The sequence below is a fragment of the Amblyomma americanum genome, chromosome 7, assembly GCF_052857255.1.
Source record: "Amblyomma americanum isolate KBUSLIRL-KWMA chromosome 7, ASM5285725v1, whole genome shotgun sequence".
NCBI lineage: Eukaryota > Metazoa > Arthropoda > Arachnida > Ixodida > Ixodidae > Amblyomma > Amblyomma americanum.
In genome coordinates this window covers 6,096,034-6,120,725 of record NC_135503.1, presented here as the reverse complement: position 1 = coordinate 6,120,725, position 24,692 = coordinate 6,096,034, and positions in this window count along the sequence as shown.

The window sequence follows — 24,692 nt, the reverse complement described above, 5'->3', positions numbered from 1 at the left end:
AATAATTTGTGCCCGCGAGTGCGTTGGCATAGAAGGCTTTCGCTAAATATAGGTCCCCTTTGAGACAACCTTCGAGGCTCTGTAAACAATCATGGTGTTTGATGTGCCGTCAGCTTCGAGAGAAGCGTGAGGACAAAAAGAAATATTTGCTGCTTGAGAGGAAATGCAGGCGGGGTCAATGACAGCTTTCTGAAAACGGTCTTTGCTTCATCGAAGTGAAAATCAGCTGCTCTATTAGTCAACTTTCCTTAACTACGATCTTCTCATTTTGTTGTTTGCGTTTTAATCATCGTGTTGGCATTTCATTTGACGCCGGAGCTTCCAAGGAATTCCAGCTTTGTTCTCTTAGCACGCATGCTTACCCTTCGCGTGCAGCGCCGGTCGTGTACTAGTGTGTCACATCGGTGGCATTCCCGCATGTTATCATCCGGTCAGTGGCCACCGCTTTCGCTCGTAAAACGCGATGTGTTTCCTCCCCCACTATGCGGCAAAGCGCTCGGCAAACGAGGCACACTGTCTCCCCGGGCTGAGGACGAAGGGACTGCGCAAGACAAGGATTCGGGCCCCGCGGGCACTGTGGCCCGCACTTGATGGACGAAGCGCTCCGGGTTGCAGCGCCGTGCTGACGTGACGAATGATGGATTGCAACGCCGCCAGCTCCTCGTCTATAAACAAGACGAGCCGCGAGAGAGCGGTAGCAGCTCTTTGTCTCCTTTCGGCGTTTTGTTTCGCTCCTCGTTTTGCCAGAGCATGCGCGAGCCCCTCGCATCGTCATCATCATTCGCCGCTGGACCTCATCTCTAGCCCTGCTAACCTAGTCATGAGCTCGTCGGCCGTGGCTGCGGCTCGGCGTCTCCTGTGCTGCGCTGTCCGCCCACTAGACCCTTTTTGTTTTGTTTTTCGCGCATGCAGAATGAACGACGTTTATGTGACGTCCTCGTAAGCTGGAGGGTCTCGCTCCGGTGACGGTGAGGAGTGTTAGACGCTGACTCGATTAGGAGGCTGGTTTCCCACCCCCTCCTGTGTGCCTTGGGATTTTGGCCGCCGGTCCCAGCGCCGTGGGAGGGGAGTTAGAAAGCACGTTGTGTTTTCTGCAATCCAGGCAGCGCACAGATGAGAAACTGAAGCCACAGTGGCAAAAATGTTAACATTTTGGGAGTGCCGAAACAGCTAGGTAGGACTTTTGCAGCGAGCAAGAGTTAAAGTTCTAGGACGGTTGTATAACGTGATGACGTTGATAGAACATCACCCCTGCTGACTTGTGTCAAAATGGGACTATGCTTCTCAGGAGAAAATCAACATATCAGCTGTGTGACTTTGCAGTCTTGCGGCCCCTTTTGTTGTTGTAGCACATGGAAGAAAAACACTGGCTTGTTTGGCGCCTATTTTCTGTTAAGTACAAATTAGAGGGAAAAAAACCTGTCTAGTCCGCCGACATTGTTGTACACATTCTGTTTCAACACTCGCCTCTTTCACGAAGAAGCCTCTCATAGCAGGGCTTCATAATTGTTAAATTCCTGACATTTTGCACGGCTAAATTGTTGATTTCAACAAATATGCTTAATCATGCATAAAAAATATTTTGCGCTGAGTACTTGATTTTCCTTTTTTTTGACGCACAAAATTTCTTTTCTAGGATCCGTGTCGTTAAACAATTGAGTCATTTTTCTTCTATCATTATCCTTCCATGTTGTTCGTTGTGCTCTCATCTCTTATCTAGAACACAGTAGTGCTCCTAGCGCATTGTGTACTGCGGATATCTAGAACGTAGTAGTGCTTCTAGCTCAATGTGTACCGCGGGTATTTCATCCGTTTTTCTTAGAAAACTTTTTTATTATTTACTAGATATACGCTGCTGAAGCTTCGCATTTAAAACATTCGTCCGACCACCAGGCTCTTATTCGTGTAAAAAAAAAAACGACCACTGCGTCATCCCTGGAATTTACTCTGCTTCTTTTCGGATATGCTAACTTTGGTCTAACAATCGCACAAGACGCTTGACGGCTATTAGGTGCAATTATTTGGACATTAGATGAGCCCCTTCCGAAGCGACGGGATTAATTTTGCTTGCACAAAATTTTGTTGTATGTTTAATTTATCCTACTTACTTTCCTTTCTCGAGCCTCTGCATTCTATGTCAAATGGCCAACTCGCGACTCTAACAGCACACAACAATTTAAAAGTCTAAGGTTGTGCAGGCACTTCAAAACACGCCAAAAGGATTTCATAAAGGAACCATTGAAACAATATTCGCATATAATTTGCAGTAGAGTAATACCACACTCAGTTTTGATAATTCCAAGCATAAGTTATACTGGCCATTGAAAGTCGTCACTCGCAACAGGCTGCCTGACTAACCTGAAAACTCGGTTTTTCCGAAAAAATTTCTTCGACGTCTTAAAATTTTTCACTTTTGTTAAATTTGCAGTGCGCACTCTTGTCTTTTGTCACTGCCTGCCACCGCAGTACTGCCTATTTCCCATATTAAGCCCCATTACTGTACTTATGGAGAGATGTGTGGGCTTCCTAAATCATTGCAGATGACTTTGTCAGTGGCGAATTATGCAGCTTGGATACTGACGCGAAAGGAACTCATTAAAAAAAAACATGACTTGTGTGCTCAGTTTTAAATGTGGTTATTATTACGACAATGTAATTTTTCAAACTACTCACAAACTAGCCTAACAAGTTTTGCGAAGTATCATTATAAAGTATTTATTTTTTCCATGAGTGCTAGGCGGGCCTGTGGTTTGTGTAAACAAATGCATCAATCACCGTCAATCTGCCTCCCCTTCGTGCGCCAGCCAGACAAGACAGCCGTTGAGGTTGTCTCTGACAGAGACAACCAGAAAGCAAACTAGAAATTAAAGCGTCAAACGTGAGCAAATCCGCTCGGTTCCCACACAAGAAAAGGGCTTAAAACTGGTGCGGTGGAGACGAATCCCAGTGAACGCGGCTCAGCGGTCGCCTTCCTGTAATGGATGAGGCCACTCTCCGAGCTGCACGTGGCGCTTGTGAGGCGTCCTAGTCGCTCTACCTGACCCCCCCCCCCCGCCCTCTTTGTTCCCTATCTGTTTCCCTACCCCCTTCCTGCTCGCCTTGGAAGCGCGTTGTTCCACCAAACGGCGCCGCTTTTCCTCCACCGAGAAACGCGGTGGGCGGACGTGAACGACGCGCCGTGGTGCGCTTGCCTCAGGCGCCGCGGCGGCTCAATTACGTGATTGCGGCTGTGTCAATGGTCGATGGCGCGGGAGGAAACGTGCGGCCAGGCGCCGACTCCCGTTGTCCCTTTTATCCCTGCCGTTTTCTCCCCTCCGCGCCCCCATCCCTGCACCCCAGCCCTTCCCCCGCTGCTTGCGCTCCAATCCTTCACGTCATTTTTACTTCTTACGCCCTGTTCGCAGCGCTTGTCTGCAAAAACGTTCTCTCCGTGAACGGTATATCCCTCCCTCTGCCTAGCCCTCCATGTCCGCACTGTCTCCATTCTCAATCGTTTTTTTTTCTTTCATCTTTTGTTACTGCTGTTAAATACCAATGCCCGTATTTATTCTCCCCGGGCTTCGTATTTGCTGTTGGCCTTGTGCTTTCTTGCCTATCAGAAATTTCCCGTCATGGAGCGGCACCATAACCGACCCTCACCGGTAGCGCTCGGCTCTTTTGCGCTATACTCGCACCAGCTGAAGATCTTCTAAAAGCGCTGACTTTGGTGATAATGATGATGACTAATTTGTTCGACACAAAGGCAGCTGGCAAAAGAACGCAACGGCTTCCGTGTGTTTGATCTGCACGAGTTGGGGTCGAAGATCCACTTTTCCAAGAATTTCGCCCCAGCGAAGACTAGCACGGGTGCCAACTGCAAAACCGTTGCATACGGGGAGCGCTGAAGCGGCGCCAGTAAAAAGAGGGTGGACTTGAGGAGGTAGATGTGGCGGAAGGGTAAGGTTAGGATTGATTGGGCTAGCGACTGCTCCCGATATTACCACATCAATTGTGACCTAGCGAAGAGAAACGTCGTTGTGTCAGTAGTGATACACTAAGTCAAATATTTTCTTGACACTGGACGAAATTCCCCGGGAGCCAGTGTTATCTTGAAGTCTTGACACCATGATGAGGAATCGTGGACGTATATTTGCCAGATTAGAATTATAAGCGTTCATGCGCGCAATGACTGAATTTTATATGTCGGCGCCACAGCAGATAAGCCAAAATGAAGCGATAACGCTACATGTGGATGCATTGTTGGGAACTGTGAGTGTTCACGCCCGCTGCTACAGTCAAAGGAGCATTATTTTTTGTTTCGGTAATGCACTCTACTGTGTTGTGGTGCTCTGCTGCCTCCTCCTTACTCGACCATTAAGAGAACACACGTTCCTTGGTATAGTGTAATGTGGTTTAAACTTCCTCCGATAACCAGGTAGCACTTGTTTCTGTTTTTATTATTTTCTTTCTGCATCTTAGTATTCATGGTTTCCGGTCTTTACTGCTTTGCATTTTTTCATCGCTCCTAAAACACTGCTGGAATAGCTGGGCAGGTCTTGAAGTGCGGCCTCTTTATATTCAGGTTTAAATAGGTTCACTCCTAATTTTTCCACACAGGACTGCTCATTATTTCTCGCTTTTATTATGCCTGACACTTGCTGCTCAATTAAATCCTTCCGCCTGGAAGCAAGAGATCCTGAAGCGTTCGTCTCGTCCTCCATCAACTCTGTCTTTTATGTCGCTCTGAACTTGTCATAACTGGTAGCGCCATAGAACGAATAAAATCCGATGAGGAGAGCAATGGCGGACGTAGTATCAGATCTCTATGCATTACAGCGCACCCATGGCAACAAACCACGCGCGAACTCTTACGCGTCACGGAGGAACGAGTACAGTTCTATCCGGATCGAACCGGCGGCGACAACAACCGCTAGACTTGTATTCCACAGCGACCGAGAGATTTCCCCGTGGAACTCTGAACACACACACGCAGCGCTCCCTGGCGCCCACTTTTCCAGTTTCGCTTGTACACGCAAGGAAGAGCAGCGATGCCCAGTCCGCGCACCCACCGTAGGAGGCTGATCGGACTGGCCACGCTTGGACGGACCCGCGTCCCAGCGGGCCGATACGAGGGACGCTGGCGGGAGACAGGGTCGCTTCTCCTTTTGTGCGCGTCGTCACTGGGTGCGTCGCCGGTGGCTGCCTTGGGAGCGGCGGCGCTGGGACGCGAAGGCGCGCAACCGGTAACCGCGCCTTTCCACTGCGATGCGTCCTGGTCCCCGTAGATGGGTGCAGCGAGGCCCTCAGCTGGGCGCTTTGGCCAATGGACGGGCAGGATTTGTGGCAGTGATGTGACGGGTGTTGTTACAGCTCTGGTCCCAGCGAGGCTGTCTACCTGCCGGCTATCGCTGCAAGGGAATCATTACATGTAATGGGTTACGACACGTAAGTTAAGGTCATAGCCGAAATGTGAAGAGAGCGACTTCGCCAGCCCGGCCCCAGTCCTGCTCAGCGGATGCGGAAGTCCGCTTAAAAACGGTGGGATGAGGAAAGAAAGAAGAAAAAAAGGGAGGAGGGGGCCCCACGCCTCGCACCGCCCAGCTTCGCGCACGCGTATGAAGGTGATTGATGGCGGTTGAACAGTTAGGAAATACTTAGGTGTCATTTACTGCAGGGTCATTTTCTGCACAGCAGAATGTCGCTCCTTCTCCTAAAACAGCCGATACGGTGAGTTAATGGCTCTATGGAGTAAGCCTGCTTCGCCCAAGGACGCGAGATCGAATTTAGGCCGTGGCAGAAGCATTTCAGTAGAGGGGAAGAAAAGGCGGTCTTCAGTCGGCCATAATGCCATGCACCGGCCTCCACCCGTGGACTCGGCATCGCTAATCACAAAAGTCGCAGCGCCAGGAAGAGAAATGCAAGAACGTCTGCGTGCTGCGCGATATGAGACCACAATCAAAGGCACCGGGTGGTTGAAATTGATTCGGAGTCATCCATAGGGCGTCTTTTATAGCGGATGTGCATCTTTGGGACGTTGAACACCGCATGTCCAATACTTTTCTCCTGCAATAAACTAGTCTTGTCAAAACGATGACGCTCAAGCGAACCTCGGCCATATATATATATATATATATATATATATATATATATATATATATATATATATATATATATATATATATATATATATATATATATATATATATATATATATATATATATATATATATATATATATATATCGCGGTTTTTATTTCAGAGATTATTTTACTTGGAAAGCCCACGTTGAATATTTAATAGGTAAAGCATCCAGAATGCCGAATATCTTCAGATTAATTATAAAATAACTGCTGTATCTCACACTCATGAGACTCATTCTTCAATGCACCAGTGCCGTGTAGGATCCGCGCATGACTGTTAGCGGATGCTTTAGAACGTATTCAGAACCATGCAGCGCGCTTTGTCGCCAGTGATCACTATTTTTGACGCAGCGTTTCAGCAATAAAGAAATCTTTTGTTTGCGAACTACTCGATAGTAGACGCCTGCGCACTTAACTAGAAATGTTCTTCCGCGTCTATTTCAGCAAAACCGGAATTGATAAAGCTCTGTATGTTCAGCTGCTTTGTATCTGAACGTTGCGATCACGCCTTTAAGGTGCGAGAAATCAGATAGAATAAATGCTGAGAGAGCGTACGCCTCTGATCCTGTCTAGCTCTCCATGACAAAGAAGTCATGAAACAGGTAGTGCATCGTCTGCCTTGGCTGCTTACGTTTCCAATGCCATTGTGCTAGGGCGATAGCAGTGTGAAAACGCACAGTTTCAACTTGATTTTCAGAGACGAAGCAGCTTTCATTTATGAGCGGCTCTTGCTCCTTCCTATGCTGATCACCCACTATATATTTGCTCCGCATAGCTTTATAGTCTGATACTGCATTACGTTTCTTGCAGTCGCGAGCGCTGACAGAATCACAAAACCACTACTCGCTCACAATTATTAACGTCATCTGCTTCGATCTTAGGCTGTCATGAAGGGACGCAGAGAACGCAAACGATGTGTTTACCTCCACAAAGTCACTTCTTGCGTTTTTTCTGCATTGTTTCTGCAGAACATATCAGTAGGAGGCGCCTCTGCTATACATGCATGCGTCTCACTTTGCGCAGTGACAGTATCTTAAGAACCTAATTAACGCAGTGTTATGAAATGACAGCGCTGAATTAGCGTTGGACATCTGCTCGGACTCCACTAAAGCGAACTTATTTTGACCCTAATTAGCACTAAAGTTCAACACAACTAGCTTGTCCGGAATCCCAGGTCAGGAACACTAATTAGGGAACTCTCACGCGCTTGAAGAATATACACACAGCGGTCGTTGCAGTGATGTCGGGCTCCCGGCATTCATGCTCGCTTCACATCGTTAGTTTCCTCTGCTTTCCTTATTTGATACGAACTTCTGCAGTCCAGCACCAAGAGAACTCTTAATCCATCTTACCGTTCCGCGACAGCGAAGCTAATCTTCTGCCGTCCTGAAGTCTGCTTCTTTTGGGCACCTTCTCTGGAAACGCACGAAAACATAGGTGACCTTCTCTACCTAGTGGTACCGTCAAAGGTCACTAGCAATCAGTAATCGTTTTTCACTTTATCAACTTTTGACAGTGCTAGAGGCTTAAGAAGAGGGCGGGACATTGAAAAAAAATCGTCACCCAAGTCTACGCGGAAATTATTTTTGAGTGCGCAGCAGTACAAAGTTCAGCATAGTGCAGTGATACCAAGCCTCAATGTCTAGGCTGTATTGGACACTCATAGGGGCAACGATCGGGGAAGGAGAGAGGTCCTGTTTGTTTCATTTATCTTCGGCTTTATTCATCAAGAAAATGGGGAGCCAGTGTGTCTTCACAAGCCCTCGTGTTGAATTAAGCCTGCAGTGCGCCCCACAGCACAGGTGTGAAAGCAGCCTTGAGAGTCCGCGCCATTGCCTTCACTCTCTCATCTTTCATCGCCTTCACCATTTACCTAACGGCATGATCCACACCCTATATTTTTGCATCTTTCGAGGGCTCAGCCCTGTAAGCACTCACCGATTGCCTGAAAGAAAAGTTGCGGCAATCATTTTAAGTGCAAACCGCGCTTGAACCAGCCGCCAGTGATAGTGATGCGTTCGTGGCTATCAAAACGTACGTGATTCAGCGACCGTATCTCTTTCAATATGGCTATTGACAATGCCGGCGAGGTGACAGTATGGGCCAGTTTTGGAGGTGCGCCAATTCTGCAGCAATCATTCGCCTTGCATTGAATCAACTTTAACGTCGCCGCAGATGTGTGCCCGTTGTTCTCGTATACAGTGATTACAAAACTTTCTCGTTTTGCTAATGAGCAGAAGTATATTTCCAAGTATACTTACAAGGATGGGGATTTTTAGGATATTTACCTTCGTGTTGCAGTGTGTTGCACGTTTAGTTACAAAATGCGGTTTACGCAACGGGGACGAGATTCGGGCTTCTATACCCACTGGCACAGACGATAGGGTGAGCGTTATCGGTTTGAATGCACCATTACTCTTTTCCCTTGAACTGCTCTCCATCTTTCCATAACCGCTTCTGTTGCTTTAGCCTGTCAGCGAGGGCTTTAGTTCATCGAAGGATCTGAGCTATGATACGGGTCCAGATATCCACGCTGTGAGAGACAGGGACAGTAAGTTTCATTTACACAAAGCCTCCAGCCCCGAATTAACGGCTGAAGAACCTCAGGTGGGCGAAATTAATCCAGCGCCCTCCACTGCGGCGCTCCTGCCTGCCTGCCTGCCCCCCCCCCCCCCTTTTTTTATTATGGCGCGGTTGAGGTGTCCACTGCGACCTTTCTTTACTGATAATAAATTTTCAAGCGAACCGGCCTTAACGTGCGAAAAGCTCTCAGAATTCAGCAACTGATTTCCTTGCCCTAAATGTATAGCAGTTGCTGAGTGGGACAAAGCGCGACTGCTGCAATTAAATAGTTTGCGCTGCCTTCGTGCGTTCAGCTTTGTCCAAACCCGGTGTACTCGACAGTAATGAACGGCGCTTGATGAGAAAAAGGTTTTACTCGGAATGCAATTCAATGCTGCCCGGATACGCGTTATATTATTCTGTTCGAAACGTTTTGTGTTTGACTCAGGTGTGTTTGAATGGAGGGAACGCACCTCGCCGACAGACGGCCGCAAGGCATGAAAATCATGCTTCCCTTGTTGAGCGTACGCACGGAGTAGGAACAAATTACGAATTTTGGTGACACTTAAAAAGACGCAAAAAAGCACAGAGATTAAGTCAGGGTTTTTCAGTTACCGTTAAGTGGAAATCAAGCCTCTCACTTTGTACCACCTACGGTCAAAGCTAGCTCAAACTGACTTTCCAGCGCTACGCTTGAGCGCTACACTTCAATCGGACTGCACAGCACAGAAAAAAAAATGGAAGCGATAAAAGAATGAGGTGCTGCAAACGTGCAAAGGAGTCGCATTCTGTTTGAACTTTTCAGCAAGCAGCGTGCAATCGGCGGCGACGAGTTCTGGTTATTGCGCAGTGCACGGAAGTACTGTTGCAGTCTGGAGGGGCCGCGAAGGCGAGGGAGGGAGAAAGTTGCCGCCGGCGAGTCAGGCTTCCCTGCACGCTCTGTCAAACCTGGCAAGCACCAAGAGGACCTGACTGCGCTACTGGCGGAAATGTCCTTATAGTAATTGAATCCGGAGGCGGATTCAATTGTTTCCTTGCACCTTTCCCCTTCAGACGTTGTTGCTCTCGTCTCTTCACCGATTCGACCTTAGCAGCGCCGTTACAATGACACGAGATGAGAAGAATGAGTGAATGAATAATTGATGGAAATTTGCGGAAGTGCGCTTGTTTCTCTCGTTAGGTCTGTTTGCCGCGGCTGTTTGCTAGAGAAACGGTTTCCGGGATTGATTTTACGGCAGATTTGGATGTTTCGCATTGGCAGTTGTATGAAGTGTACCTTTTGTTCATTGTGGCGCTTCTGGCCATTGATTGCCCGTTGTACAAGCAGCCGAAACGCTGCACAAAAAATAAGAAACCAACACGCCAACAGTTTCTCGTACGCGCAACCACAGAATCTGAGTTCGAGCGCACTGCCCGCTACGGTACTCAGTACTCAGACTGATAGGCGTGTAAAAGTCTTAGGCGCATTCCACATCAATCAATGTAAATATATTTGCTTTCGTGTCTCCCATGCCATTATACATACATACATACATACATACATACATACATACATACATACATACATACATACATACATACATACATACATACATACATACATACATACATACATACATACATACATACATACATACATACATACATACATACATACATACATACATACATACATACATACATACATACATACATACATACATACATACATACATACATACATACATACATACATACATACATACATACATACATACATACATACATACATACATACATACATACATACATACATACATACATACATACATACATACATACATACATACATACATACATACATACATACATACATGTTTTATTCTTCCAAAAACTGGAAAGTTTTGTCTCCTGGGCTAAAAGCCGAAAACTTAGTGAGGTCCAGGAGACCCAACACATGGCAGTAGTTAGTGCTGGGTACAAAATTGTAGGGGGATGTTCACCCTAAATGTATAAAAAAACAACTTACATGAATAAAACTCAATACGAGTTACTGCGTGCATGAGATATACAACATGAAAATATCTCACTTTAGTCAAGAGAATAGTCAAGAAATTTCACTGCGCAGTTAAATACCAAATGTTCCTCTCAAGACAAGAAAAATGAATTTGAAAGCAAGAAACTGCGTTATAGATCTTGGATTGTTAAAATATGCGCGAAACTCCCTAAGACTGAACCCGTCAATGAATTAATTTTTATTGACCGCCACAATAGAGTTATAGGTCAGGGACTGATATCTGTAGAAAGTGCGAAAATGCGGGGATCACCAATTTATCTGTATTTCTGCATAACTTAGGCTTCCTTAGCACTTTGCATGGTATGTGCGTTTATTGATGCGTGCATATTAATTTTATTCAGTGTGGGCAGTTCGCCAATATTCTACAAAAAGCTGCGGAGCACGGCTCCTATATTTGGGTTATTTGGCCAACGTATATCGGCTTCAAGCATATTTGTAAAGAATTATTCATTCTTCCACAGATAACAGCGCGACAGATGGAAAGAAAATGGATTAGTTTCCTTGATTGCTAAGAACGCGGAAAATCTAGCAGGTTGTCTTTTAAGTTTTTATGCTGTGGGCGCGACCCTGGAGTATAAATTGCGTCAGGGCAATAAATTTCATTTCAGTTGATAGCCAGCGCTCGTGTTTGTGTCTCTTCCTTATTGTCCCGTCTGTCGCGCTGTTATTTGTGTCATGAACCAACTGGCCCGGTTAATTCCACTCTTGTATTAGTTCTTCGCCTACCGTTTTATGTTTCCATTTCAATGTCGCTCTTCAGTGCTAAGTCGCATTAAATAAGATAGAACATCGTGTACAAGCAACTATTACGCCGTCAAATGGCTTTTGGCCGACTCAAGAAATTAGGCTCATTTGTACAGCGTCTCCGAGCAACAACGAGTGAAGTATAAATGCCCCCCGGACCGTAGTGCAGGGTTTGTCATGTCATGGGTATCCGGCCTTCATTGTTTTCAGGATTACGACGAAGCGGTGAAGATCGATTAAGCCCGAAGCTACGCTTGATTTGGTTCGAACCAACCCTATCTAAAAGCACTGGTTCGAAGCTAAGGTAGATTGACTCAACTGGCAGTCAGTCATCGCAGCATGCCTGAAGCGCTAAAGTCACAGGAGCTGGAGGAAGCATGAGGCGCTAGGGTAGCTGGATGCAGGTGCACTGCTTTCCTCAGTGGCATCAAGCAACGATGCTGACCACGTTGCATTGTAGAATCCATGCATTGAAGACTTTTCCCGCCATGCTGTTTATCCTGTGAATGGCACAGCCTGGAGGCGTTAGCGCAACATGCCGTGATAGAAGATTAGAGCGTATCTATATAAGAAGCAGCGTGCACTGGCATTTTTGTGCATGTTTAGGGAAGAAAAGTATGCTGAGTGACATCAGTATAGAGGTGTTATTTGCAACCAACATTTCATCAGTAGTCGTGTCACTGATCAGTACGTAATATAATGTAATCAATTCTGTAAACAATCACATCAGGAAAGCAGAACTAAAATAAAGAAAGCACGCTATAAAACGGATACTTATCGAAATAAAAATAATCACGTGGCATTTTTGTCGTGGCAAGAAGACTATGTGTTTATAAAAGCAAAAATATAGAGAAAAAGAGCCACAAAGCCCGCTACATGTAGCGCCACCGCTTTTAACAAACACGATTTAAGCCATTTTGCATGCACAGTCCCCACAGAAAGGCGTCGTGCAGCGTAATGCTATCACTTGACGAGATGTGGCTCTGCAGGTGCTCCCTTAGCGGGGCTAGTACATATTTCTCTTTGTTCACTAACGGCTCTAGTATACTCGGCCCACCACCGCCTGCGTTTTCTTTATTTCTCGACTCCTCTAAACTATGCAGTAACACAAAACAAGTCCTCTAAAGGCAGTATAGTTATACGAATAGCGACGATGTCCGCTGCAGGGAGGGGCAAAATGAAGTACAGAAAACAACACAGACAGGAGAGACGCCTCGCGAACACGCTACGGGTCGGGCTCGCCAACCACAGCGCGCAAGAGGGCCCCTATGTCGGGAAAAGTAATAGTGACTCCGGTCCCCGCCATTCTGCACCACTCTCGAACGGGGCCGAAACACGGAAAGCGCGTCGTGCGGCGAAGGCATCCTCCCTCTGCTGCCGACGCCAGATAACGTAGGCGCGCCGTCACGAGTTTGCCGCCGCCGCCGATTTCTGTCGTGCCGTCGTCATTCCTAGCCGCCACCGACGCTTCCAGTTCGTAACGCTCAGCGCCCTTCCCCACCTCCCCCTTCTTTTCACTCGCTCTCGCCTACCGCGGCCTCCTTTCTGGCGCTGTTCTTCCGCAGTGGGTGCAAGTTGAGCGGCTATTGATTCCTCGTCGGGCGAACTCGCTTTCGTTCTAACGGCGCCATTCTTCCACACTTTTTGCGCCATTCTTGCTTCACTTTGTGGCCGGGGGTAGTTGGCGGTTTTCTGTGCTGGAGACTGGATTGTGATCGTAGCCGGTGATGACCACGCTTTTTGGACTATGAAAAAAAAGAAGCAGCTGCAGAAGGTGTCAGTAAAGGTTAAAGTTGAAAAGCACACGAGGCGTACCAGGACTCAAGGCGATTAAAAGGCTGCTTGCGTCGTCGCACGCAATAATCGCTTAATGGCAGCCACTAAGTGCACGACACGCGACATTAAATGGGTTCCGCAGCACTCTAGTCGAGCCTATCTTCGTTTCGTTCAAGCCTTCACTACGGCATTCGAAGTGTAGTTCTCGCTTTCGGAACAACTGCCATCTCGTCGTTGAAAGTAGATGTAAGCATGGACGCATAGCAGGAAAGGCGTAGCGCTCTGTAGGAGGCCTCGCAGATGGTGGTATCCGCAATCGGGTATTGCTCAGGTCTTGTGGCAGCTAAAAGGGCCCTGAATTTGTGTTCTTCCAGCCAGGCATCGCGCATGGTTCTTCTGACTGTTTTAGCGGCTGTAAGTGCTTGCGCTACTATATAAGTCTCTTTCTTAAGCTGTATAGCGCGTTCGGCTTAGTTCAGCCGCTTCTTTCGCTATTTGACGCGCCGCAGCCCTCACCCTAGCTTCAGCGGCTTTCGCAAACATATTCCCGATACATGAACGATTGAACGATGACGAATACGACGATCTGTTAAACATAGCGCGAGAGACTACCAGTTAGAACACGTAGCGCGAGGAACTGCGAGTGATGCTCGGGCTGACATCTGTGACGAAAGTGACTTTCCACTGGATTGGTTTCGCCGAAAGTGACTTCCCACCACACTGGTTTCCGCTGTTGATGTGTTTTCATCTTTTTGCCATTTTAGTTGTTTTAGTTGTGTTTTCGTTTAAGCTACTGCAATGAAGACACTTTTTTTAATTTGGGTTAGAAAAGAACGCCAGCCAAAAACTGAAAATAAATACGCGAAGTTTCAAAACTTACTCGGTTCCTTCATCAGGTATGAATGTGGTCGAGTTGCAGCTGGAACAAGCTGCAGGCAAGCTGCAACGAGTTTTTTTTTTTCAGCTCTTGGTTTGCGCTTTTTCCGACTTAAAAATTTCTTTTCTCAACCGGACAGACATCTCTCAAATGCTTTCTTTTGAATGAAGACACTGGGTTCTTTGTAAATAGACTTTGTATATAACCCAATATGTACACAAAGTGCGCAATAAATTCCATGCGAGAGAAAAAAATTATTGATGGCCAATGCGGTTGATGCGGCCGAGTATGAATTTAGCATCACTGTTCCCCTGGACGAAGCAGCCGCTGCCGTTGACGGGTTCATCCCGTGCGGTCGAAAGGCATGATTAAGTCCGTCAATTACTGTGTGTCACATCACGCCTCCTGTCCACTATATCCCACCCGCCAGCCGTTTCTTCAAACCCTCTCTTCATCTTCTCTCCCCCACTTTCTTTGTCTCTGCCCCACTCCATTGAAAGTGGAGAGGAGGATTTCGTTCTCTTCCCTCTTTCACCTGCCAACCGAAGGAGTATTCAGACGGACGGACGGAAGAACAAATTTTCCGAACACGAGGGCTGTAATGCTAGCGCGTTATAAAAGCGGTGACGGCGGAGTGGTCTCGGGCATCGGGAAATGAAGCTGCTTTGTTTGCGCTGCTGCCGTTCTGAATTTCGTTGGGGGCTATAATGCGGTGAAAGTTCTTTTTTTTTGTAGGTACCGTTTGGACGGAAAGCTTTCCATCGTTTCAGATAAGTTCGGCTTCATGCTCGGCTTCATGGTCGCTTTTTGCTCGCTCTCACATTCGGCATGATGTTCGGCTTCAGGTTAGCCACGGCTTCCGTACGACGTTCACGAACATGAGAGCGAAAAGCATTTCATTCCTGAAGAAAAAAATAAAAGCCGATGCACGAAGGCGTGGCACTGAAGAGTATCACGGTCAGCAGAAGCGCACTCCGGGCTTGCCCACGTGACTTTCGGCATGCTGGAAATTCCAAGATAAAACAGGAAGAAGCGTGCACACAGCAACGTCAAAAGCAGTGCGTCCAGGGATCGATTACACCTACCAAGCTTTAATCACCTTTTCAAGCTTAAGACTGGGAGCACTTCTGTGGCATCCGCGGGCAATCAGTAAACGTATGTTCAAGTATTTTGTTGCACATGTTTAGTGCTTACCTTCATGACGTAACTTCAGCAGGCGTGGAATGCAATATACAGTTGTAAGCGGGAAGCAATACAGTGGAAACCATTAGTCGGAACCGTAATACACCATCAAAGGGAGATGAGACGTTTGGAAAGGGTCACCACTTTGCTCGCGAGTGCTTTGCAGCGAAAGTGCAAAAACGCGTTTCGAAACTATACATACGCACATACACGCCTGAACATTATTGAGTTATGTGCACAGATTACAGCGTGCGCCCTAAGAAGCACAGACGTTTTTAGCGGGACGCGAAAGTCACTGTTCAGTTATTACCAATAAGCAACCGATAGAAAACGGCAATCTTAATACAATGAACAGAATACAGCAAAGACAGAACAATGGTTATATTTCATGTTCTTTGAACAACCAATATAAATTACTGAATTTTGAACCACAATAAAGAAACTCTAGTCAGTGAACAGAGCAAAACATGGCAAATACAGCTTGTGAGTTACAGAGAACTCGTTCACTGTGACTTCGAAATTCACTTCAACATGCGAACGCGAAGTTGCTGCTCATAGCTGAAAAGAAAAAATGGAAATGGAAAGAGCCTTCGCATTGAATCTCGTTTATAACCTCGTGGCAGGAACAGTGCAGCACGAGACAAAGAAGGGACCGGCGGGACACGAAGCTCAAGATCATTCACCAACCAACCCTACTTTTCACCTTGCTCGTATCTAAATTCCTTTTTCCCACTCTAGTTGCAAGAAGCTCCACACAACACACGTCCACCATAACCTGGCGTTCTTTAACATGCAGTGCCTTTGCACTGCATATTTGCTAGCAGGGAGCGGCAGAAAGTTAGGTGGGCGGATGAGATCAAGAAGTTTGCGGGAATACAGTAGGCGCAGCGGGCGTAGTCAGGCTGATGATGATGATGCCTTTGCAAAGACCATGGCCGCCTTTGCATTTCGCTCTCATTAAAATGCAGCCATCACAGCCGGGACTCGACCTCATGATTTTTTTCTGATCGGGAGAACGCTTTAGACCAAGAACTACTACAATGTAGGTACAAAAAAACAAATCAAAGGCAATTGTACACCAGCGCAAATTTTTATGCTCGTTCGATGTAATCTCAGTGACATTCACTCATGGTTATCAAACTTTTTTTTTTTTTAGCTGGAGGCGGAGAAAACGAACTGATGCGTGCTAGACGACCGGAGCTTCACGTTAAATCTTATTCATGCGACTTCGTTTTTCGGAGGGTCTACAAATTGGCTGCGCCAAGAAAGCCATTTAGTGTCAGGTGCAATGTACGTTATTCTATTTTTCCTTATTTCTGCCTCCATTAACAGAGGCGCTGACTTAGAACACACGGCGAGCAACCTCAGTGAGCATAGCGTCTACTGCCACAAAAACTACAGTTCCCTTACGGCTGCTGCTTCATATTTGCTTCATTATGAAGCCAAAGCGTACTTTTCGCGTAAAGCGAAGCAAGAAAATCCCGCTCAGTAGTTTCGCAACATTTTATTTTGAGAATATTATAGCTAGTAAAATCACAATAACGGGCACGTGGTACAGACATCAAGCGACAAAGTCATAATAAAACCGCGCATGCGCTCGTGCGAGACAAGTCGCCGCAAAGGGAGAGTGTCAGGGAGGCCAACATCAAGTGGCCGTCTGAGTTTCACTCTTCGCGACGCGGGAGACAGATAGCGAGAAAATGTGGCGCTGAAGCGGGTCGAAACACCGAAGTGATGATCGAAACGTAAACAGGGCAGCTGCTTCGAGGCCAAAGAAAACAGAACCGCCAGCCAGGGATCTCGGCAGGGATAAACGTTTCTGCTCCGGAGACCGCTGTGGACCAAGAGTTAGTTGGCGGGACTGAGCAGCGCCAGCTGTCCACGAGCGTCGATGAGAGGAGGGCGGACCCACCACGCACCACCAGCGCGCTGGGACTTTTTTTTCTTCTCCTCGAGAGTTGCTCTTGGCGCTGCTTGTTTTCTCCGCGGGGCCCAGATTGGAGTCACGTTTTCGTTTAGGCCGGCCAAACTGACGATCTCCGTTGGTCCTTTATTTCTTCGCATCGGAATCACATTCGCCCTTCTATTCGCTTGCCTGGGCCGCCCGGTGTCGCTCTTTCTTTTTTTGTGTGCGTTGTCTCGTTGACTGTGTCACGTCTTCTCTGGGTCTTCCCAAGCTCCCTTTTCTGCCAAGATATTTTGGTTCCGTGAATCGGACTCCGTGATTGCGGGTGGGTGAAAACAAAGGATCTTGGGGATTGACTGCGAATAGTTGGAGCCTAGGAGATGCTTGCGATGTGTGCCCGAGCGAATTGGGACGCAATCGACTCGCTTTATGTGCGATAAAGGGTTGGTCCTTTCGCCTGCTTCGCCGAACACCAAGGTCGTTTTCGTGAGAAGTTTGGGGGTAAAAAAGGGGCGGGGGGAATAAAACGCGCTGCCCGGTGTAACTGATGGCAAGCTAAGAAAAAAAAACTTTTTAGGAAGCAGTGGAAGAGCAATCCGAGTAGATACTGTTAGATTATACTTATTACACAGACCACGTATACTTTCTTTTTATTTCACCGCTCGCTGCGCTGCAAACAAGTGCACCTAAATTTTTACATGAGCGGTTGAAGACGAATGTCCAAGTATGACGTTCATAAACATGGTCATGGGGTCATCATATTTGTTTGCTTGCGATATTTTGATAAGTATGAGCCTGCAACGTCGCTGACGTGTCTCGCCGGTGTTTATAAGAAAGCAGCTCTTGCTCCTCATTCTGCGGTAAGAAAAGAAAAAAAAACGTGGCAAGCGCCGAGCACCGAGGGCGAAACAACGTGTCCTCATAACAGCAAACTCGAGATATCATATGGCCTTAGCGATCCCTGTAGTAGGTTTCAAGCTACATTCCTCTCCAAAGGCTGGCAGCTGAATGTCGTGGGGGAGCCAGAAGAGTACTGATAACTCCGTCTTTGAAATTAAATAAAGGAAGCGCATCCTTGTGGCGTGAACGAAATTTTCCCCGAAGTTCCCTTTGTATGTGGGGCATGTATTTTCTTCGCATACTGTTTTCTAACATTCAGAGAATGCTGTTGTGTACAGTGCTCGGTCTTCATGATTATGGCATTTGTGGTGTCATATATTCACGGCAATTGCCGTGGTGGCTCAGTGGTTATGGCGCTCGGCTGCTGACCAGAAAGACGCGGGTTCGATCCCAGCAGCGGTGCTCGAATTTCGATGGACGCGAAATTCTAGAGGCCCGTGTACTGTGCGATGTCAGAGCACGCTAAAGAACTCCAGGCGGTCGAAATTTCCGGAGCCCTTCACTACGGCGTCCCTCATAGCCTGAGTCGCTTTGGGACGTCAAACCCCCTTAACTTAACTAAATTTTCACTGCAGTTAATAATGGCAAGATGGAAGGCGTGGTTTGAATTCATGGGGCCTTACTTTTTTTCTCACAAGTTCCCAAGGTTGAGAGAAGAGGTTGAAAACAAGTTGTCCCGATTGACTGGGGACCTTTCCAGGTCGAATGCGGTATTTTTACCGAAACTGGCGATTGTTGTCTATCATGAAATAGGTCAATTTGTATGCACAAAGTAAAACGCGCACATACCTACGTCCACTCAACCAGCAGTCTACGTTCTTCCGTCACCATTTTTTTGAGAGCAAGCCGAACATCGATCACCTATTCGTGGTTTGCTTAATTATTTTGGGTTTCTTTCAGCAGAGAGTTATTTTACATGTCACTGGTGCAAGTTGTTGCAAGTTGTGCAGCCAACGTATGAGAGTTTTATACTATTTAACTTTGCGCTCCGAAACCCTTGTCGATGAATAGCGGATATTATACTACCTTAAATAGGCACAAAACATTTAGTTGTTCGTCTTTTTTTGCTTTGAAAGAGACTTACGGGCAAATTATTCATGAAAATGAGCTCATAACACCAGTACACAGCGTGAAGGATTAATCAGAAATTATTTCACAGATGATTTTAATTATAAACGAGTGCTCAAATGCACCTTGACTTAACGTTCGGCCGGCCAACCTGGGCTACGATATTCCCGATGACGTCGGCGCTGTCATGACAGCCCGCTCCTCCGGCTCGCCAGCCACAAAACGGGGTCCCTGGCATAGAAGGCGGGCAGGCCGGGCAGCCGAGGAAGGAAGGAGCGCTGATATGATTGCAGGAGCTCACCGGATGCGGTGGTAGGCGCGGGCATGGCGATGAAAAGCTGCCGAAGGTCGGGTGCGAACAGCGGGCGTGCAGCGGCAAGGCCAAGTGGATGGACAGAACGGGCAGGAGCGCAGAGCCGGTGGGAGCCACGTTGCGTGCGTCGGGGCTGTCGTCCGGTGTCACCAGATGTGTAAGGTGGTCCCCATTTATTCGATGTCCCGGTAGCCATGGCTGGTGAGCCGGCGGAGCGGGCTGTCAACATTGCTGGCCAGGACGGTTGCCGAAAGCGTTCCCTACTTTTCTGCTTAAGACAGGTCGCGCCAACTTCATCTTCAGCGCTGCTGGCGATGCCAGCGTCGCTACAGGTTGTTCCTGTGCACAGTCACTGGGTTCGGTGACATCACGATAATGGGGGCAAGTGAACCTTGACACCACTCGATGCGGATGGAAATGCCGAGTGGCCTTTCGGACGACATTGAAAGTCATATTATTTATGTTACATTCAACGCCTGCGACTAAAACCCGCAAGAAGGCATCTCTTTACGCATATTAAACAAATCATAGCTCATGTTCTCATTCTAAAGTTCGTGTCTCTACCCGTTGATGTTTCCCCACGATGTATCTCCGAAAGAAAGAGTTATTCTAACCACCACCAGTTACGAGAAACGCAGCTATAGTTTTGCAGTGTGTTACTTTGACTAACAGCAAGAGAATGGCATTACTATTTTTAGTTGCAAGAACTTACTCCGTATTGCGGAAAGTGGCTGCCAGAAGGAAGCTGTGAATGCTTTTCACGTCTAAGCAGCGTACGGTACATTCGTACGAGCTTCGGAATATCGAGAGAAGAAACAGACGAAGCGATTTCCAGAGGAAAGGTTAGAGGACGTAGGCGAGGTAGAAGAAGCAGAGCGGAGCAAAGCCCCTTCGAGATGTGAGCGAGAGCCAGCCTCAGCAGCCGAGGACTCGGTCAGGGAAACCGGGCACTCGGAGGCGGCACATGGAGCGGAGAGGGGCGCATACAGGCGGAGGAAGGAGGGGCAGACCAGCAGGCTCGGCGGGACGAAGAGCGCGCCGAGTACGGCAAAGAGCGGCTCAGCGAGAGGGTTGCTCTTGAGACCTGGGTGACATGTTTTATGGAAGGCGCAACAGCTGGCCGTATAGGAGAAGGCTCCATCAGAGCGAGACCTGAGGGCCGGCGGCCGTAGGAACGAGTGGGTAGAAAAGAAAGAGCAGGTTGGATGGACGGGGTTCGCGAAGGTTAGAGGGCGGCAGTACCCTCCCAATGAAGCGGCGACCTCGGGCTGCGTGACCCCCCCCCCCCCCCCCTCTTTCTCTCTGCGTCTTTACAAAGAGGGAGACGGACTCTGCCACCGCCAAAGAGAAAGAACGGAGAAGGAAGAAGACGTGGTGGAGGAGCAGCTAGCCAGTTGTGCAGGGGCTTCCAATGTTGCCGCGGCAACGATGTCGGAGATTGACGAGCCGCCACTCGGACGAAGCAAAGGACGTCGCGGTGTCAAGCAGCGACATAGAGAACAAAAAAGAATCAAAATGCGGTCCCCAGCTCGGCCTCGCGCGCTCCGCGCGTGGACTCACGAGCACTGCGCACCGATGGAGTGTGAAAGCGAAGCCTTTTCATCGGCGAATCACTCTCAAGTGAATGCCACCCGCTCTCTCCTTCGCTGCCTTCCTCCACCGCTTCTGTATATCTTGCTCAGTGCTTGCGCGTTTGGTGTTTCTGGGCCTCTTGAAGTGTCGCCACTTTGTCGTCTTCTGCATGGCTTGCGCGGTCCGTGGGTGGGTGTGTGTAAATGCAGCGACTCTGATGCATTCCCTTTTGAGGCGGGTCGCTTGTCAGCGCCAGTGCATAAGTGGCGCCGAACATCGTGCGGTGTTAGTGCGTGCGGAGAGCCTCCGAGTCCTTTATTTACGCAGCGATACGTCTCGAGAGCACGTCGAGACGTGACGACAGCGCCAAGATGGTTCGTGACGGAGGTCGTTTACGCGCTTTTGTTAGCACTTTTCTCTCTCCTTGAAAAGAGTTTGAAAGTGCCAAGCGATTTTTTTCTTCTTGTGAGCTTTTAAATTCAGTCAAGCGTGGCGGCAGAATGGCAGACTGGCGGTGTCGGCGGCTCCATCTACACAGCGCTTCGGATATTGGGAGTCGATCGTGCGTTCCGTTCAGTGCATCATGGTGAAGGGCTGACTTTTTTATTGGAGGGCGCACAAGCACAGGGTTTTGGACTCTTGGCCTTTTAAATTATGCATATAAATGAATGTGTGGCTCAGAGCGTGCCTTGTCATTTTCGTTCATTCGTTCCACTGATGTCGAAGAGTAAAGTGCGACCCTTTCTTTAGGACACGCCTGGGTCGTGCTATTAAGCATTTTGCTTTTTAATTTTTTATCAGTGCGAGACAAACGACGTGTTCTTCGTCAGCAACGGCCACCAAAAACTTTTACGAAATGTTTTTGCCGGTGCAGGGGAAGCATCACCTCAGACGCCGCTCTACGTGCCGGCTGACAAAGCGTAAGCCGTGCGCCGCCCTTTATAGATGATTGCTGCAAAAAAAAAAAAAATTCTAAGGACAATTACGATACTCTCTAATGCGAAATTTGAGCCCAGCTCAGTAGGTGTCTCAGGCTCTGTAGGCTCATTGTTTTGCTTTACTGGGTCGTCGGCACGTCTGGCGACGATATTAGTTCGATTGTAGTATTAGTTGATGAAGACGACGATGGGCAATGCACAGCGCGAAAGTGTTTTGTAGTTAAACACGAGGCGGGATCGTCTGCGGCAGTTTACTAGTGCTCTCGTGCAGTGGCCACCGAAGCTGATCTGTTCACGGCGCCGCAGGTTCGAATCCCAGTCGCGACAATGCTGATTTTTATTTATTTATTTATTTATTAGTGGTTGGCTCGGTTACACCGACGGTGGCGACGCAGCTCAACCCGCTAACAGGCGCTCTAAAAACAAAAGGACACCTCATTCCATTCTGTGTTGGCAATGTGGCAGCATTCGAAGCTGTTTATCACTTTGCCGGAAGTGTCTAATGGGGCTTCTGCGACGCAGGTTGCTCTCCCCGAGATCTCGCCCGCACACCGCCTTCCACCTGCCGCGGTTGGCAGGTGCAGTCTTCACTCGGGAGAAGTTGGTCTGGCGACGTCCCTTCCCTCCAGCCAATGGGCATTACCCGGGCTGGTGACGTTACTGCCGTGCTGGTGACGCCGCGTCCCTCTAGCCAATGGGATTTATACGCTATGTTGAAATCACTGATGATATAACTGCCCGCCAGCTAATCAGGATTTTCCTGGACAACGCCGGACGGTCGCCGGCGGCGGCTTTTTTTTTCGGTGAGGCTTCTGTGATATTGCATAAAAACAATCTAAAGTTAGGCATTGGGTTAATAAAAGAGGGGCAGGCATACTTCCACGATACTGGAGATCTACATGGCAGACTACTCCAGATGAAGGCGGAAAAGGTTGGAACGAAACACATGCACCCAAAACTACACAACGTACACAACGTTTTTAGAAGCTCCGTTCAGACATGTGTCAACGGAATTTGGCTAGGCCTTTGTTCTACGTGATACCGAAGCTGCGGCATGCCAGAGACTAAGTATATATTCCAGGCAAAAGGTACGCTCTCATCGGAGACACAAATCTGTTTCTAATGGTTTGCGGGATGGTGTAAAATTATGACAAGTATAGGACAAATGTTTAAGGCCCTCGTGCACACCTCATGTCGAGCACAGTGGACTGCTCCAGAGAAGTAAGCGCAAAAACAGTCCGCTAGAAAACACGAGGGGCAGAAGTCCGCCGCTGTCCCCAAGCGGCACGGCGTCACGCAGCAGACCACAGTTCATATTATCACATTTGATGGGGACATCACGATTACGCAAACTGTGAGAAAGTTCTTGTTAGAACGTGCGCGTACAGAATGTGCAATACGTTAAGTTTTCACCTAAAGCTAACTTTTTTTTCACTGATGGTGTGAGAAGACTCTGAGAGATGGAATGAAGTGGGTGAAAAGAGTGGAGTGAGGAGATAGTACACGTAGAGAAGACAGAAGTAGTGGGAGGGTCCTTGAGAGCAAAAGCGACACCTCAACTCCGCACCCCTACTACCAAAAAGTGGCTGCTCGATGTCCGTCATTTGCGACAGTGATGGAGATCAGCACGGGGCAGACGTGTGCGCAGCAGCCAAAGGTGCGTCGCAGGCTTGTTTTTCGTACGCTTCAAATGTGGCTTCCGCAGAATTCGCAAAACTCGCAACAGTGATGAGCTTCCGGGTGGTCAGCACGAGAGCACTCGTAGCTCAGCCGGACATTCACAAGCACTACGTACGCAACAGATGCCCCATTGTGATGCCTGTAGCAGAGAGCGTGTTTGCTATCCACCACGCTTTTACTGCGTCGGTCCGTTGTTGCGGAGGTCGTAAAAACCGTGAGGGAGGCCATTTCCCGGCGTGCCTTGGTTGTTCAGCCACCCTCACCACGTGGCCTAGTGAGGAACCTCGTGGTTTTCCGTTCTTGCGCACGACGGCAACAATTGGAGCCATCCACGCATCTCTCAGAAGCACTGCACAGACACCGACGCCGTGAGTCCTGCAGAGTTAGAGAACCATCAAAATAAGGCGTGCCGCGTAGTTTTTAAGCAACCCGCTGCGGTGCTAGAAAAATTCGATATTTTTTTTCGCAGCATGAGTGACTATGAATTTTTTACACACAGCAAGCGTACGCCACAGACGGCATTCCCCCCTCCGTGCTTTTATTGTTCGGCAAGCGATAGCTGTCGTAGCGGTCGGCAGCTCTCAAGGTGTGCAGGCTGCAGCTCCGGCGGCCTGTGACTTACAGTGCGTGTGTCATTGCTTGTCGCGCTTGCTACGGACAGCATTGCTTTATATTTCATCTTATTCTCTTACGCCCCCACTTCCCTCTCCCCAACTACGGAGTAGCCAACCGGAAATTTCTTCTGGTTAACCTCCCTGCCTTTCCTCTACCACTTCTCTCTCTCTCTCTCTCTAAGCGATAGCGCAACACAATCGAACTTCTTTATTCATCACCAGGAAGGGAATAAATACCAAACAAACAAAATTCTAACCGTGTTTCCGTCTGAGAAGCGATAAAGAATGCTGGAGTTGCGAAAGCACAACATGCTAACTGACAAAGATGCCGCTTGGTTACACTTGCGGACCGCGCAGAGCAAAAGGAAGCGGTTAATCCCCACGC